Source organism: Lepidochelys olivacea (assembly GCF_965140295.1).
Source record: "Lepidochelys olivacea isolate rLepOli2 genome assembly, chromosome: 5".
NCBI classification, from domain to species: domain Eukaryota; kingdom Metazoa; phylum Chordata; order Testudines; family Cheloniidae; genus Lepidochelys; species Lepidochelys olivacea.
In genome coordinates this window covers 109981776-109996484 of record NC_140415.1, presented here as the reverse complement: position 1 = coordinate 109996484, position 14709 = coordinate 109981776, and the positions used below count along the sequence as shown (strand labels likewise).

Below are 14709 nucleotides of genomic sequence, written 5' to 3'. Positions count from 1 at the left end.
TAAAAAAAAATTCTTTATTGTGCATCAGGTGCATTTTTTTCTTTTACAAATAAAATCGAGGGATGAAAACAACTGATCATTATGATGATCATCGTGTTTAAAGAAAGCATCTGGAAAACACTCTGGCTGTTCACATTTGCACCAGCATTCTAAGTCATGAAGCTAATTATTAACGAGAGCGAGATACCTTGTATATAAGTAGCAGAGTAGGTCTTCCTTCATGTAAACTGATACAGCCCATTCCCTTTACCATTTAGGCAAATATTGAAATGAAAATGGTCCGTGTGTGTACACATGTATATCTACACGATGTACATTCCCCCCTCAATGTTCTGGCATTTGTAAATAAAAGGGATTCAAAACCTCACAGACTACAGTAAGGTGCAAGACCCCAAATTCACATCTGGTGTACACAGGAAGTCTACATTGACTTGAAAGGAATTGCCCCTACTTATGCTGGAGGTGATTTTGGCCAGAGATGATAATGTTACTCCTTAAAAACATACTTGTTAGGAAACTTGCATTTTTGGTCAGCATACCTGTATCGCAGTTCTGTGGATACTAACCAGACCACAGACATGGGCATTGTGCAAAGCAGAGAGACCATCCATCACAATGAATTAGAAGTAAAATATTAGTGAGCAGACATGTTCAGCAGCTGAAGCAAATTAACTGAAACCATTTATAGGACTCATATTCGTTCCAAATTTTACTGCAAAGTGATAAAATCTGAAGGTTTATCCAGTTCTGAAAACCAGGGCATTTTCCCACGAGGACACAAGAATGAAGTTTAAAGTTTAAAAACTTTTTACCTAGCATTTTTCCTAAAACAATTTGAGCAAAAATTGTATCATATTACAATCCACTTGGCAGGGCTTTTACAGTCCCTTTTAATTTTTAACACTATTTTCTTCATCTGTCTCTGAGTTGTGCCTCTTGAGCAACAAGAACATCTGTGGAAGCTTTTCTTTCACAACAGTTTTAGGGTTTTTAATGTTTAGAATATGTTGATCACTTTTGTTGTGTGTATTTAATGTGCTTTTTTACATGGGGGCTAAATTCATCCTGAAGTAAATGGGGGGCAAATAGATGGTAGTTAGTGGGGTTACAGCAGAGATGAATTTGAACCTCAGCTTGTTTACTGTGAATCCTGGAGCCGTAAGCCTTCTGTTTATCCAAAGCATGGGTGTAGCCAAGGAAATGCATGTGCCCCATATTGTTCTTCTACTGGATTTCAGCTCTGGTTTTGAGGAACACCCTGCACTGTGAACTGAGAGTATTTCAGTCTCCATGCTCTCTTAGTGCTTGGCTTCTCTGCTGAGGCTGACAACATGGTGTCAGCTAATGCTAAATGTGATGGTGGTGGCTTTGTAACAATGAACCCTTATCCACTAGAAACAGGAGTTAGACCACTAAACTCATTTGTCGTGGGGCACCAAAAAGCCATCACATGGCAAGAACTTTTAGTCCTCTCTGACTTGGATGGGATTTTAACTGTAAGCCTAGAGATGAAAGGCTAAGGGAACATTGATCCCAGGCCCTTTAGGCACTAAGCGCCTCAACACCTTGCCAGATTTGGCCCAGTGAGCATATCCTTCTTCCATTTCCTGTAGTTTCATATATGGGCAGTGGGAGGGGAGAGAACCTGAACTCATTACTGATCTTTATTTGATTGTAATTTGGAAGAATATTTGCAACAAACATGTTTTAATTTTAATATTTGGACTGAAACATGAATTTCACTCTCAGCCTGTTGAAATATTTCAACTGGTGGAAAGAATCTAATTTGTAGTAATCTAAACACATTACAATAGTAATGTACTTGATTTTAATTTTACTAGCCATCCTGACATGAGCTGAAGAGCTGACTGGTTATCCTTTTATGGAGGCTATATTCTTATCTGTATTTGAATAAAGACTTTTTCCTTTAGTAGTGGAGAAGGGGTTCGGGTGGAGAGGTTTCTAGAACAGCCATTTGCTATCAAGCTTTAGCACATAACTGATAGTGGAAAAACAAAATAGTCTAACAGAACCGGAGGTGGGGGGAGGGAAATGAGCAGCCAAGAGCTCAGTTTTTAGTTCCAGCAGACTCAGCTAGCAGAAGGGAAAGATCTGGGACTCATTGCCAGAGAAACATTTCTTAGTGTAAACATTTGAAGGCATCTTTAGAATGCCCTTATCATAGGAAGCCCGAAGCTTTTGTACTCTGGAAGTTTTCAAGTCGGCAGCAGCTTGGCAGGCAACTCTGGCAAAGAGACTTTTTAATGTGGATTTTTAGTACAAAGAAAACTAAAACCAAGCTGACCAGAAAGACTGGAATTTCAGCTCTCTCTCTCTCTCTCTCTCTCGCCCCCTCATAGGATTTTTCTCTCTCTTTCTGCAAGCCCTTTAAATCAGAGATTACTGGGTCAGTGACTTCATTATCCCTCTTATACCAGTATCCTCTTGTCTTCAAGCTCCTGAAGAAATATTGCTACCTGTAAGTATGGTTTCTGTGTCCTCCCTCTCCAATTGAATATATTGTTGTATGAATTGAATGCTGTAGCGTTTATGCTAGTAGTATTATTTAGTGCTTTTATTGAATGTTGCAACAAGGCATACAGACAATATTTACGGTATTTGGGATGAAAGATTCATTCTAATTTCATATGGAAAAGAGGCACTAAGTATTACCAGTGGGTTTAACACTACCTTTAAAGATTAGAAGTGAAAGATTCCAAGTGAATCATATTCTCTTAAAATGCAATTTTTTTACTAATTGATATGTATTTCTAAACTGTCTTTATTCTACCACCAGTACACTAATAAAGCATTATAATTTTAAATTTTGTTACTTCCCTCTTTAAACTTAAGGGTTTGAATGTGTTAGTAAGGCCTCTTTGAATTTTCTTGTAAGTGAAACAGAGTAAAAGAGAGAGATGTGGTACCAAAACCCGAATATGCTTTTAATATTAATAGACGGCAGAGTAAAGCCCTTCAGATAGATATATTTGCTTTAGCTGGGAGACTCTGGGTTTTTAAAGCATATTTTAAGGATATATTTTATCTTGCAATAGAAATCTGAGTTAAGTTTTAACATTTTTTTTGTTTGTGTTCAGATAGCTGCCTTCTCTTGACCTGAATTCTACAGACGTTGATTTGTAATATTTTAAGGAAGTGCTTTGCTCTGCTCTTTCTTTGCATAGATACAGAACTAATCTCCAAAACTCAGCTTTCTGGTTGTGTCTTGTTCAGCTTCATTCCGTGTTGTGTTGAGATGCATTAATAAGCCGAACTGTTGCTGCTAATTATACAGTACATCCTGAAAGGAGTATTCAAAAACCTTTTTGGTATTTATGATCTATTCAGTGAGCCAATTAACTGATTCAGTGCTGCATAATCTGCTAGGTACAATGAGCAACATGCATCTCCAGTGCTACCATGTACCTAGTATGTCCCATATGAAGCACGGGCACTTGACTGTGCTCTTCTGCTGCTGCCACTGTGCTTAAGTAGTGAACGACCTCATGGTCTAAATTCACTTGTCCTCTTTCTTCTCTCTTTTTCTAACAGTGTCCACTAACATCCATTGTAGTTAAGGGTCTGTCCGCATCTCCATTATGATCCTTCCCTAACGTTTTTAAGGGTTTACGATGGGAATGTTTTCACCCAGTACGCCAACGCAGAATAAAAGCCTCGGCTCTAAATTCTTCTTGTGATCTTAAGCAAAACCTTGCTTAGAAGTTAATTGAGTGCTTTGTGATTTAATACCAACTATATGAAAAAATTGGTGGGTGCATGATCTCCACATGAAGACTGTAAAGCTGTTTAATTGCTTCCCTCCCCTGCCTATGCAAAAATAGCAACCCCTCTCTTAAGGATAAACTGTAAAACAAGTAGCTTAGAAACTGATTACTTTCTTTTATGGGGTGAATTTCTGCTGCGATAAGAGAGATATTCTTGATGCTCAGGGAACTTTCCCAGAAAATGAATTCCCCACACTATTATCCCCATTAGCTGTCTATAGTGTATGGAATAACTGAATGCTGATGATATACAGAGTTGTGGAGTCTTGGTTTGGATTTTAATCCTATATCTGAGGCCTTTCAGCTTTGAGACTTTTTTCTACTGCGCGGATTTCTGTTCTATGCAGAAATAGGCAAATAATGCTGCAAAAAGTATCCATGGATATTAATTTATTTTTAAATGAATATGCCTAAGATGTGTTCACTTTCTGCAGTAATTCAAGCGATCCAGTTTAATAGTACACACATTCACGGTAAGTGAATTTTAGCATTTACACCAGATGTGAGCTCATCCAGTGAGGGGAAAAGGAAACATCTGATCTGACCAATCACATCTAAGCAATACATTTAAAATAGTCATTTAAAGTAGTCATGATCAAATGGTCATTATTAGTTGAATAATGAATAAACTAAAGAAATTGTGCCCTGCTTGTGGATATCCCATGAGCAGAAAGAGAAGTTAAATTGTTCACTGAGCATTATTGACTCAGCTCTATTTACCATGATCAGTGATTCTGCAATAGCCTAATTTGCACAAGGATAACCTTCTCTCCTATATATGGTTGTCTGTGGAACCAGATATTGTAGGTAGGTGGTCTGTGCAGAACTGGATGACAGCAGCTCCTTCACAGTTTGTAACATGAGATCCTATGAGTGATTCATCTGCCTTTTATGCACCTAGGTGAAAAACCTGACTAGGAATAATGAAATGTTTTATTTTGTCTATAGCTGCCATTATTGTGATGCCTGCAGCAGTGTTTCAAAGGGCTCTAAAAGCTGGCTTTGAAAATAAACTGCAGCTGTATTCCATCTAATTTTCATATAAAAGTATTCTCCAGCTGCCTAGAGCCATCGTGTGAATACATGAAGTTGGCATAGTGGAGATACACTATGCAAACATCTTGAACAATGAAGAAATTTATTTATTTATTTATCTAAGAGATAGATACATTGCTAAAGAATGATGCATTACACTTTTTTGCTCCAAAATTACCACATTTACCAGCCTGGAATAATTCTGATGAGAGACACCTTCCAAAAAAGATCAGCTTTAGAATGCTTGAGTGTTAACAGTATTGAGTATCCTGTAGGCAGTGTTGTCTAGTGGTTTGACCAGGAAGTGAGCAAACCTGGGCTCTATTCCTGACTTTTCTACTGACTTACTGTGTGACCTTCAAGCAAGTAACTGCTCTGTGCTTCATTTTCCCCCACCCATAGAGTAGGAATAACAACACTTAAGTTTCTTTGCAAGCAATCTGAGGTTCTCAAATGAAAGATGCTGTATACATGCATAATATTGTTGTTAATTGCAAATTCTGATTGACCTACAGAGGTGAATGCATTATTTTAAACAATTATTTAGTGTCTCTCATTAGAATTACTTGCTTGAAGGTCACACAGTAAGCACGGAGCATGATTGTAAAAACCCAGAGTGCCCAGTATCCCTCCCTCTTTCTAAGAATTGCCAGCTTTACACAAAAGGAAGTGAGAGATCACACAAGCTCCAGGATTTCGTAATCCTTTAACATGTTGTAAGGAAGTTCCAGAGTGTCACTTAGTTCTAAAACAGAGAAGCCAGCAAGACCAGTGGAGGAGCTACTTGCTTTTGTCACCAAAAGTGAGGCATGGCCCACTCCTTGATGATGGGAGCCAGAATAAGGCAAAATGAAGATCCTACCCCATTTTTCCCTAGGTTACTCTTTTACCTCTTACAAGAAGACCTATAATTACATACAAGATGTAGCTGGGGAGAGAGTAGTTAGTGGGAGGTTTTAACTGATTTTCAAACTTTCCAAAAAGTTTGGTGTGTGATCGGGAAATGGGCAAAGATTTGCAAAGATTCCTATTTCTCCCAAACTGATTTGCCCATCCCTAAAATAACCATCCACAATAACATTATGCTCCCATTTGAGGGCAGAGGAATTCAGTCAGTGTATAATTCCACAGGGATTAAAAAGGAGGAAGGAAGGATAACGTGGAAAGTAATATTTTACCAGTGACACCAATCAAGTTCTACCAGAAGCTGGAATATATAGTTTCCTTCAGACAGCTGTCAAGAAGATAACGCTATATATTTGTGTATGGTTTTAACGTTAAGGAGCCCTTGATTCCTAATGAATATATGTACCATGGGGGTGTGAATGTTTAGAGAGTGTTGCTTTCTAGATGTGTAATGATTCTGAAAAAACACCCAGGGAACCTGAATAAGAAAAGAGCCCCAGTAAAATGGATTCATCTTTACATTCCCAGCTTCTTGTGGGTAAACTGTTTCTCTGGGGTTAAATAAGAAGAGGACAGAGACATCCTAGTTACCTTCTTATGTGGAAAATATTTACAGTATTCATGCAGTGCAGTCCTGCAGCTAGAAATTAACTGTAGGGAGTCAAATGTATTAAAATGCAAAAGGAAGAGCTGATTTTAACTGTTGGTCTCTCCAATTATCTTCAGCATAATTGTCTCTTTTTAACACTGCAACCTCTATATCTAAGTTTTAAAACTCTCTAACAGTATGAACAAATAAATGTAACACTTTAAAGAGAAGCAATGCACTAAAAGGAGCTGTGTGGAAGACAAAGTTTTGAAGGGAGGCAGCAATGGGTGTAACAAGCTTGTTAGTCTGTCGGAAACTATGACCTACTTAATCACAATGCCCTTTTAACAATGCACTGTTGACTGTATGGGATGCTGTGTGGGGTTTGTTTTTTTTTTCTTTAAAGAGGGCTGGGTTGTTTAGATAATTTTAAAGTATCTGTTCCTAATTTAGAGAAATCTCATCCCTCTTCATTTTTCTTTCTATGTCTACCTTTTACAAAGTTCCAGGAGCTCTATTTGATGATGAAGAAATGGGGCACTGCTCTCTTAGGAAGAGTCCCATCCAGTCCTTGGAATCTCTCATTGTTGCAGTGGTAGAAATACAGTGCTTTCAGGGCTTGTCTACACAGGGAAAAGCTGGTATAGAATACTTATTGTTCAGTCTCTATTCCATGTTAGATCCCTGTCTGGATGCTCTTATTCTGCTCTTGGTGTGCTTTGAGAGGTTTCAGTTAATCCACTTCCGAAGCGGACTCTGAACTTTTAGTGCAGAATAAAAGTGTCCATACACTTGTGGAATAGCTATTGAGCTTTAAATTCACACATTAGCTCTCTCTCTCTCTCTCCCTGCCCCTCTCCCCACCCCCCCCTCGCACCCCCGCATTCTGTTCTTCAGTTATGTATATATATGCTCTCCAGTATTGACAATGCTGCTTTCTTGATAGAGCTGTCACCCCAGGCCCAGCAGGTTGTGGGTTTGAGTTCAACAATGGGATTTAAGCTCATGTGCTTATGACTGACATTACAGTGCAATAATACAAGGCTCAGCTATGCTTCAAATATGATAAGTCCAAGTGGTCCCCATTGCTGTCTGGTAGAACTTTAAAATTCCTATGATGCTATGTATAACTTAAGTGTTCAGGCCAACGTTTCTTCTCTTGAACAGTCTAATGTCTTAGGCTTGTGTGAACTATTGCTGACTACATAACAGTTGTGGTATTATGTTGAGAACAATCAAGTCTGAAAATTAGTGACATGAGAATTAATGCTGTCTGATGATTTCCCAATAAAAAATAAACTCAGGATGCATTTTTAAACACTCCCCAGTGGAGACGCTTAAAAAAGTTCCCGTTGCTTTAGAAACGCAATTACTATTTGTAGTTGGATGTCCTCAGTCACTGCTAGGATCAGGGAATTCCACAATGAAGCAACCATATCTGTGTTTATCTTAGGGAAAATGGCAAGTTTTTAAGGGCAGCCGCCGTACATCTAACTTTCATTAAACCCATGAAGAGAGTGTGAGAGAGACTTTAATTGAAATGCGTTTGCCTCCCACTAGGACTACACATTATAAAACAAACAAACCCAGGTAAGTATAATAGACTATAACTGGCAATCTGCCTTGGGAGAGGCCCAAAACAGAGCTATTATGGAAAGCAAATTCAGTTTCATCCTCAAATAGTGTAACTTTGTGATGCACAATTGTTGTTCAGGAGACATTTTCATGGCATTATGTTAGGTTATGATATTAAGTAAATTGATTTTTCCACTGAATGCATCCGATGAAGTGAGCTGTAGTTCACGAAAGCTTATGCTCAACTAAATTTGTTAGTCTCTAAGGTGCCACAAGTACTCCTTTTCTTTAAGTAAATTGAGTAATTCAACAAACATAAAACAAGTTAAGTGTGGATGAAACAAGGAATCATTGGCATTTTTGGTGTTGCCTGTCGTCATAACCAGCCTTGTACTGATAAGCTGTAGTGCAAAAAGGGCAGGTCCTTTCTGTGATCTAGCTCAGAGTGGCAGAGGAGGGATATACAAGGAAGACCTGGATATATCTGATTCAGTTTTCTGTCTGAGGGCTATTTTCCCTGACTGAGAAAAAAGATTGCTGTGAAATAATAATTAAAGCATCATGCACTGAAATACTTATTGTCCTTTGATTTTAGCTATGTCAAGTAACATACAGGAGTTACATACACATATAAGGGCTATTTGAAAGGGGGGAAAAAAGAGGGGTATTGTTCTCTTGCATCACAAAATGCAGCGAAAAAGCTATGCTAAGTATCTGGTTTCTGTATGGCCTCTAATCTGTGTTTTGTGGTGAATGGGACTAGAACATTAAACAACAACTGGCCAGAACCGATTTTGTGTTAATTGCATGGTCTAAGGTGACAGCTACATAATTTAGAAGCTCAGAGTTCCTGCCTTTGCCCCTGGCTAAGTTTTAACTAGGCTAATAATCTTTTTTTCTTTCTTAAAGGAATTTTAGAACTTATTTTGTTTTTTAAATTTCTTTGTTTTTTCCAATGTGGTTTTTTCTACTACACATTAATCTTTCTTAACTTTGTTCGTTACAAATAAACCAAACCTACTTTCACCCCACACTAGCCACGCCCCTCCCCACTGTCCCTCTCCCTTTAAAAAATACAATTGCTAAGTGAAAACTCCCAGGCACCCAGAGCCACACACAGTGCAGATCTTATGGCCTGATCCAACTCCCACTGATTTCAGTCCTCAGCAATTAAAGTTCTTTTATAGGGTATTCTGTACTGTAATTGGGAGCTATTGGGCCTATTTCTGATGTTATTTATGGTGGTTTTACACCAGTATAAATCCACTGAAGTCAATGGAGTTACTCCTGATTTACATCAGATTAATTGTGATTAGAATCAGGCCTATAGCATGCACAAAGATTACTGTACCATTCACAAGTTCTAAATAAGTCAGATCATGCTGGAATATTTCCTACAGATTCTTTTAAATTGCATATTGGTTATTTAAAGACTGTCTTAAATCCTGCTGTTTGATTGTGGATTTAAGACATTTTTGGGCCAAAGTCTTCCCTCAGAACTGGTGGTCAGCTCCTGTAGTCTTCAGTGAGAGTTGCACAGGTGTATCTGATGAAAAGACTGAGCCTTATTAAGTTTCCATAACACACAAGTTTGGAAGGATACTATGATATTTCAGGTACGCTTTTGTAGTGCCTGGAATGTATATTTCTAGCAAAGCAACACCTGGTTTAAGAATGGCACAAATTTTTAAAAAGGAGCAGACTGTTTCAAAATAATGTTTGTGCTCCTGTTGATGTGAGACAAGGCATCCTGCTTTGAGATGGTTTTATCCACTGATTGCTTGAATGACTTGCAGTAATAATTCCCAGATTTAAATTTGGCCTTATTCTGAATGGAGAATGTCACGCTCAAGGCTCTCACTTTCATATCTTTCATTTTCATGCTTTGGTATAACGGAAAAGGATCCCTTATGTCCTTTCGTTTTGCAGCCACAGTGTAAGTGACGGAAAAAAACAAGGTTATCATTTTTAAAGACTTAAAGAGACAGCATTGAAATGAACAAAATGGCAGGAACATATGGCGTGTATGTGTGCACTGATATAACAGCACTGCCTGTGTAACCCACACACCTTCTAGGTGTGGTGTTGTGTCCCATCTAGTGGCACTGAGGCCATTTAGAGAGAGATATAAAAGGAGTCTGCTCTACAGCCTGAGCTAACAGGCAGCTGGCTTTTAGCTCATGTGGTAGAGGCTCATGCACTAAGCTTCAGAGGCCCCAGGTTCGATCCCACCCCCCCCCCCAACGACCGGGGTCTGTTAGTGTTACACCTTCAGGCACAATTGATTAAAACAAGCCTATGACAGACAGTGACAACAGGACAATAGGTCTATCATCCAGCATTTCAAAGAGAAGAAGCTTCCCACGCCATGCCCTTCCACATACTCTGCCCCCCACCCTCCCATAAAAAAAGCCAAATTCTTCACTCATGTTTTCCAGGGGTAATGAGAGAAAACTGCCTAATTCTGATTAACCCTCTTCCTGCACACACACATCCCTTACTATTTGACACAGGGCAACTAGTTCTGCATGAGAGCACATAAGAATGGCCATACTGGGTCAGACCAAAGGTCCATCTAGCCCAGTATCCTGTCGTCTGACAGTGGCCAATGCCTGGTGCTTCAGAGGGAATGAACAGAACAGATAATCAGCAAGTAATCCATGCCCTATTGCCCATTCCCAGCTTCTGGCATATTTACCTATGTCATTGCCCTGAGTTTATGGAACAGTGTCCAGGAGCACAGAAAATAGATCAGCTCACTCTTAGTCAGAGTCAAGAAATACATGTAAGTATGATGTGGGTGAAAGCAGCATTATGACCCAGACCCTGGAAATGCTTCTTACCTGGATAGACAGTAGGGCTCTTCACTTTTTCAGGCACACAGGCAGCACATAAAGTAAACAACAATGTTCCCAAACAATATCAATTTTTAACTAGTTCTCATCCTGCAGTCACACTGCCCAGACTCTGATTCCATCATGTCTTGCAAGCTAAATAGTGTTGGGTTCTGTTAATAATACTTCAGGGGACACACCTATCAGTTCATCCCTGTATCTGATTGTATCTTGTCTGTGGATTAAAAGAAAAGTTTTCAGTGTGAACCAATGGCCCTGTGAGAGAGCTCTGATCTACTGGAGATGCCATCAGTTGGGTCAGATGTAAACCTGAGGGCCTGACCCCTTGCAATCATTGACAAAGTGCTACAGGATAGTTAATGTTCTAGTCAAACCCAAAAATCAGTAGTCATGCTCTTCCTACCTAAACACCCTCTGTGTCTTAAGAAATTGGCATCTTATCTGTAACTGGTCAAAGGTTTAGAAGGTGAGAAGCAGTCCCCGTTCTATGGTAGCTGTGCCTCATTCATTCTGCATTGGCTTGCATAGACGAAAATGTTATGCATCTAATCCACAGTCATTCTGTCTTTTGGCACTCAATGCACAGCTTTAAATGTTGCAGCGTGGCAGCACTCAGGAATTCCACTTCTTGACCTACCCCTCCCACTGCTAATGTCCTCTAGCAAAGAGAGGGTCTGGCGATAGGGAAGACCCCTAACAGTCTCCACTATAGGTATGTTTAGAGGCTGGGATGAGGTGTCATTCTAAGGATACCAGGATTACAGCTGATATACTCTAATAATTGGCACTGCAAGATACATGCCAAACTTCAACAACAGGTATCCAGATTCAATTGTTAGTTATATCCATTACCCATCTGTGTAGGGTAATTTAATGCCTAATCCTGCAGCCCCTTACTCAGGTGAGTTATCCCATTAAGGGTTTGAATGACTGGGCTCCTGGGCTGTAATTTCTTAGCTGTGGAGACTTTGTCTCCTTTTATTTTTCCATAAAGCACCATGTATTGCAGAAACAATTCAGATTAGTAAATAAATTGAAATCCAAAAAGATGTCGAGGTGGATTAAGTAGCTGTTTAAATAAACTGCAAGTAAGTACATTTGGAGGGTTTTTTCCTTCAGAACAAGTTACAAATGTACATAGTTATGAACAAAGAGAATATATTTCTATTCATTCCTGAATAATTGCACTTATTATGGTGATTTATTTTTGTCCTGGGTTGCCCTAGTTTGTATGTGTTAGGAAATGCTGATTTGGAAACACCACGTGTAGGAACTGCAGACGGGAACTCAAGAAGTGAAACAAGTCATCTACAATGCTAGCTGGCTACCCATGATTAAATAAAATGTTATATGGATTTTTTTCTTGAAGAGAAAAGAAAATGTATTTTACAACATATAAACCAATCAGGAACTTGAGTGTGAATCAAAGCACTTTGCCCCACTTGCCATCCTATAATTCAAGATATCCCAGAGCTTTCAAAGGAAATTTTTGTTTCAGCTGCCATCTTGGTGGGTGGTATGACAGTCTTTTGAGGAGTTGTGTCTACCTGCCTCTGCTATGGGTGAAATTACAAGGAAGCTAGTAATGTAGACTGTTGCATCCATGGTTTTAACAGAGTAACTTGCTCATTCACTGCGATCATTCGTAAATCTTCACTGTATATATTTACATTCTATAAGTCAGGTGGGCCAGAATACATTACTGCAATGTGCTTTTGGTTTTGGTCTTTCTCAGAGTTAAGTATTAGTTTCACATTTGTAAAATCTGTTGTTTCCAAAGTTTTTGAAGATATTTTTCATGAAACTGTTAATCCTCTAATGATGTAACATGTGAAGAAAACCCTTCTAAGAAAAGGAGGATACTTGATTGATTTGCACTTATTGGGATACAAGGATAGAAAAAAGGTAGAGTCATATGCCAAGTAATTTTCAGTGCCAGTATATAAAAGCTTGACCTTGTCATTCTTAATGGACAGCACAGATGAAATGCAGACTATTTAAAAATACTTTGCAACAACATAAATCAATTTGTTCTCTAATCAGCTCAGCAAATTACTCGCCTTCTTGGAGTCAAATCCGGACCAACTGTGAGTGAGTCCAATTCTGGGGAAGCCAGTGGAGCTGTACTTACACCTGGTCTGAATTTGATGTGGTAATGATTTCTTATAACACCGTTTTTAATCCAGAAAGATGCCAATACACTTTATAAATGAATGCTGTAACAAATCTTTGCCACCTAAATTTTCACAATTATCATATGTTGGATACCACAATCACTTGGAACTTCACATCAGTGTGGGCGTAGGATCATAGTAGGATCCTCCTACTATGAAAGCACAGAATTCCACCTCTTGAACTAAAGAAGTATTTCCATGAATTGCTAGCTATGACACACAGCTGAGCAGTGTGATTCCGTCCAGTTAAGGACAGTACACATTAGCTAATTACTGGCAATATACCTACTGCACCACTGATGGGACTCAGCAGGCAAATACTGCAGAGCACACTGGATGCAATGTTTGAAGTACACTAGGAGGAGGAGGCTCATCAGGTCGTTAGCTGTTATCATGGGTCTCATTGTTATGTGGTGAGATGGTGCTGAACCATATTGTGGTGAAGGGACACAGCAGAGAAGAAATATATTTGGAATGTGTTTCAGACAGGTCCGCAGCCAGTCACATATTTGTATACAAGCTTACCTTTGCATCGGTTATGTAGGTGGGTAGGAGCAATCCTTGGTGCTCCCTACCCACATTCTTATTCAGACTTGACCAGGTTGGAGAATTTGTGGGGTTGGAATACAAAATGGGGAAGGGGAAGAAGGACCTGATGCTATATCTTTCCACTTAGAGGATTTTAAGGCACTCCAAAAGATAGATGGGAGTTTGTATAAAATCTGTTCCCTACTGTTCAACAGTCTGTTCTCCAAGAGAGTAGAAGTAGCTGCTGGTGATGTGATTGGTGTCTTTTCTCCAGGGATTTAGCAGGGGGTGACTGCTGATTTATTTAAGTTAGTTTTCAAGCTGGAAAACTTCCCTAAAAAGCAAATCTCATACCTGACAGAGAGAATTTCGAGGAGAGGTGAAGTGTATAAGCAGGTTGTTAGCCAAGAGTGAAAGCTTATGTTCATGGCTGGCACTTTTAACTTCTTCAGTAAATGAAGATGATCAAAGGGCAATGGCTAGGGGCTCAGTGACCAATGCATACAATTATGGGACTAATGAAAAACTCTGACAGGTCGCTGTTGCAAGTTTAAAGGACTCTGATTGTACGTTCTTAGTCAGTTCTGTCAGAGTTGGATTTTGCTGAGATAGTCTGACCCATGCATATAATTTGAGACCAAAAGTGAAAGCTTCTAGGGTTTCAAATATATATTAAAACAAACAAACAAAATCCCACCACCCTAGGAAATAGTCAAATGTTTTCTCTGAGTTGAAGTTTAGAGGGCCCAAGTACTTAATCATGTGCTTAAGATTAAGAATGTGAGTAGTTCCATTGAGGTCACATGCTTAAAGCTAGGTACATGCTTAAGTGCCTTGCTGAACTGAGGCCAAAGTGAGTGGTTCAGTCTTGTGGTATTGTAGGAAGTAAATAATGTTTAACAATTTTCTACAACTACTGTTGGCTGCTCAATAAAATATAAAGTCAGACTGATCAGTATTGTAGGGAGCAGTGGGGCCAGTCTACTGGGAAACACTTTAGCAAGGACTTAACTGTTGCCATTAAGGAAGGGAGGCAATGAGAGGTCGGCAGTTCTGGATTTTTATCATTTTGGGGGAAAGACAACTGGTGGCAGTACAACTTTCATTAGTTTGGACATTCTGTGTATATAGGGAGTGAGAGTAAATTTCTCATAGAAACTTAAGGAATGTCTGTCAGAACCTGTAGCTTTCCCATTGTGGAGATGTTTAAGAGCTTATCAGATTTAATTAAAATACAGTCATTCTCTAAACTTGGTGAAACA

General features: G+C 39.1%; 1 protein-coding gene and 1 long non-coding RNA gene across 6 annotated transcripts in view; one reads left to right on the top strand and one right to left on the bottom strand.

The window, feature by feature from the left end:
* The window catches only part of LOC311521148, a 52797-nt gene extending 41943 nt beyond the window's left edge, over window positions 1–10854 (bottom strand). Inside the window, exon 1 of the long non-coding RNA XR_014711813.1 lies at window positions 10734–10854. This is a non-coding gene — a long non-coding RNA (uncharacterized lncRNA). The remainder of the gene's footprint in view (window positions 1–10733) is intronic.
* Window positions 2094–14709, top strand: part of FREM1 (FRAS1 related extracellular matrix 1) — a 103409-nt gene continuing 90793 nt past the window's right edge. For 2 of the 5 annotated variants that reach the window (XM_084629300.1, XM_084629299.1), the window contains exon 1: window positions 2096–2479. The gene's annotated coding sequence lies outside the window, so the exon portion shown is untranslated. Of the gene's footprint in view, window positions 2480–14709 lie in introns of all 5 variants that reach the window. The other 3 variants (XM_084629302.1, XM_084629301.1, XM_084629298.1) reach the window with 3 other exon arrangements.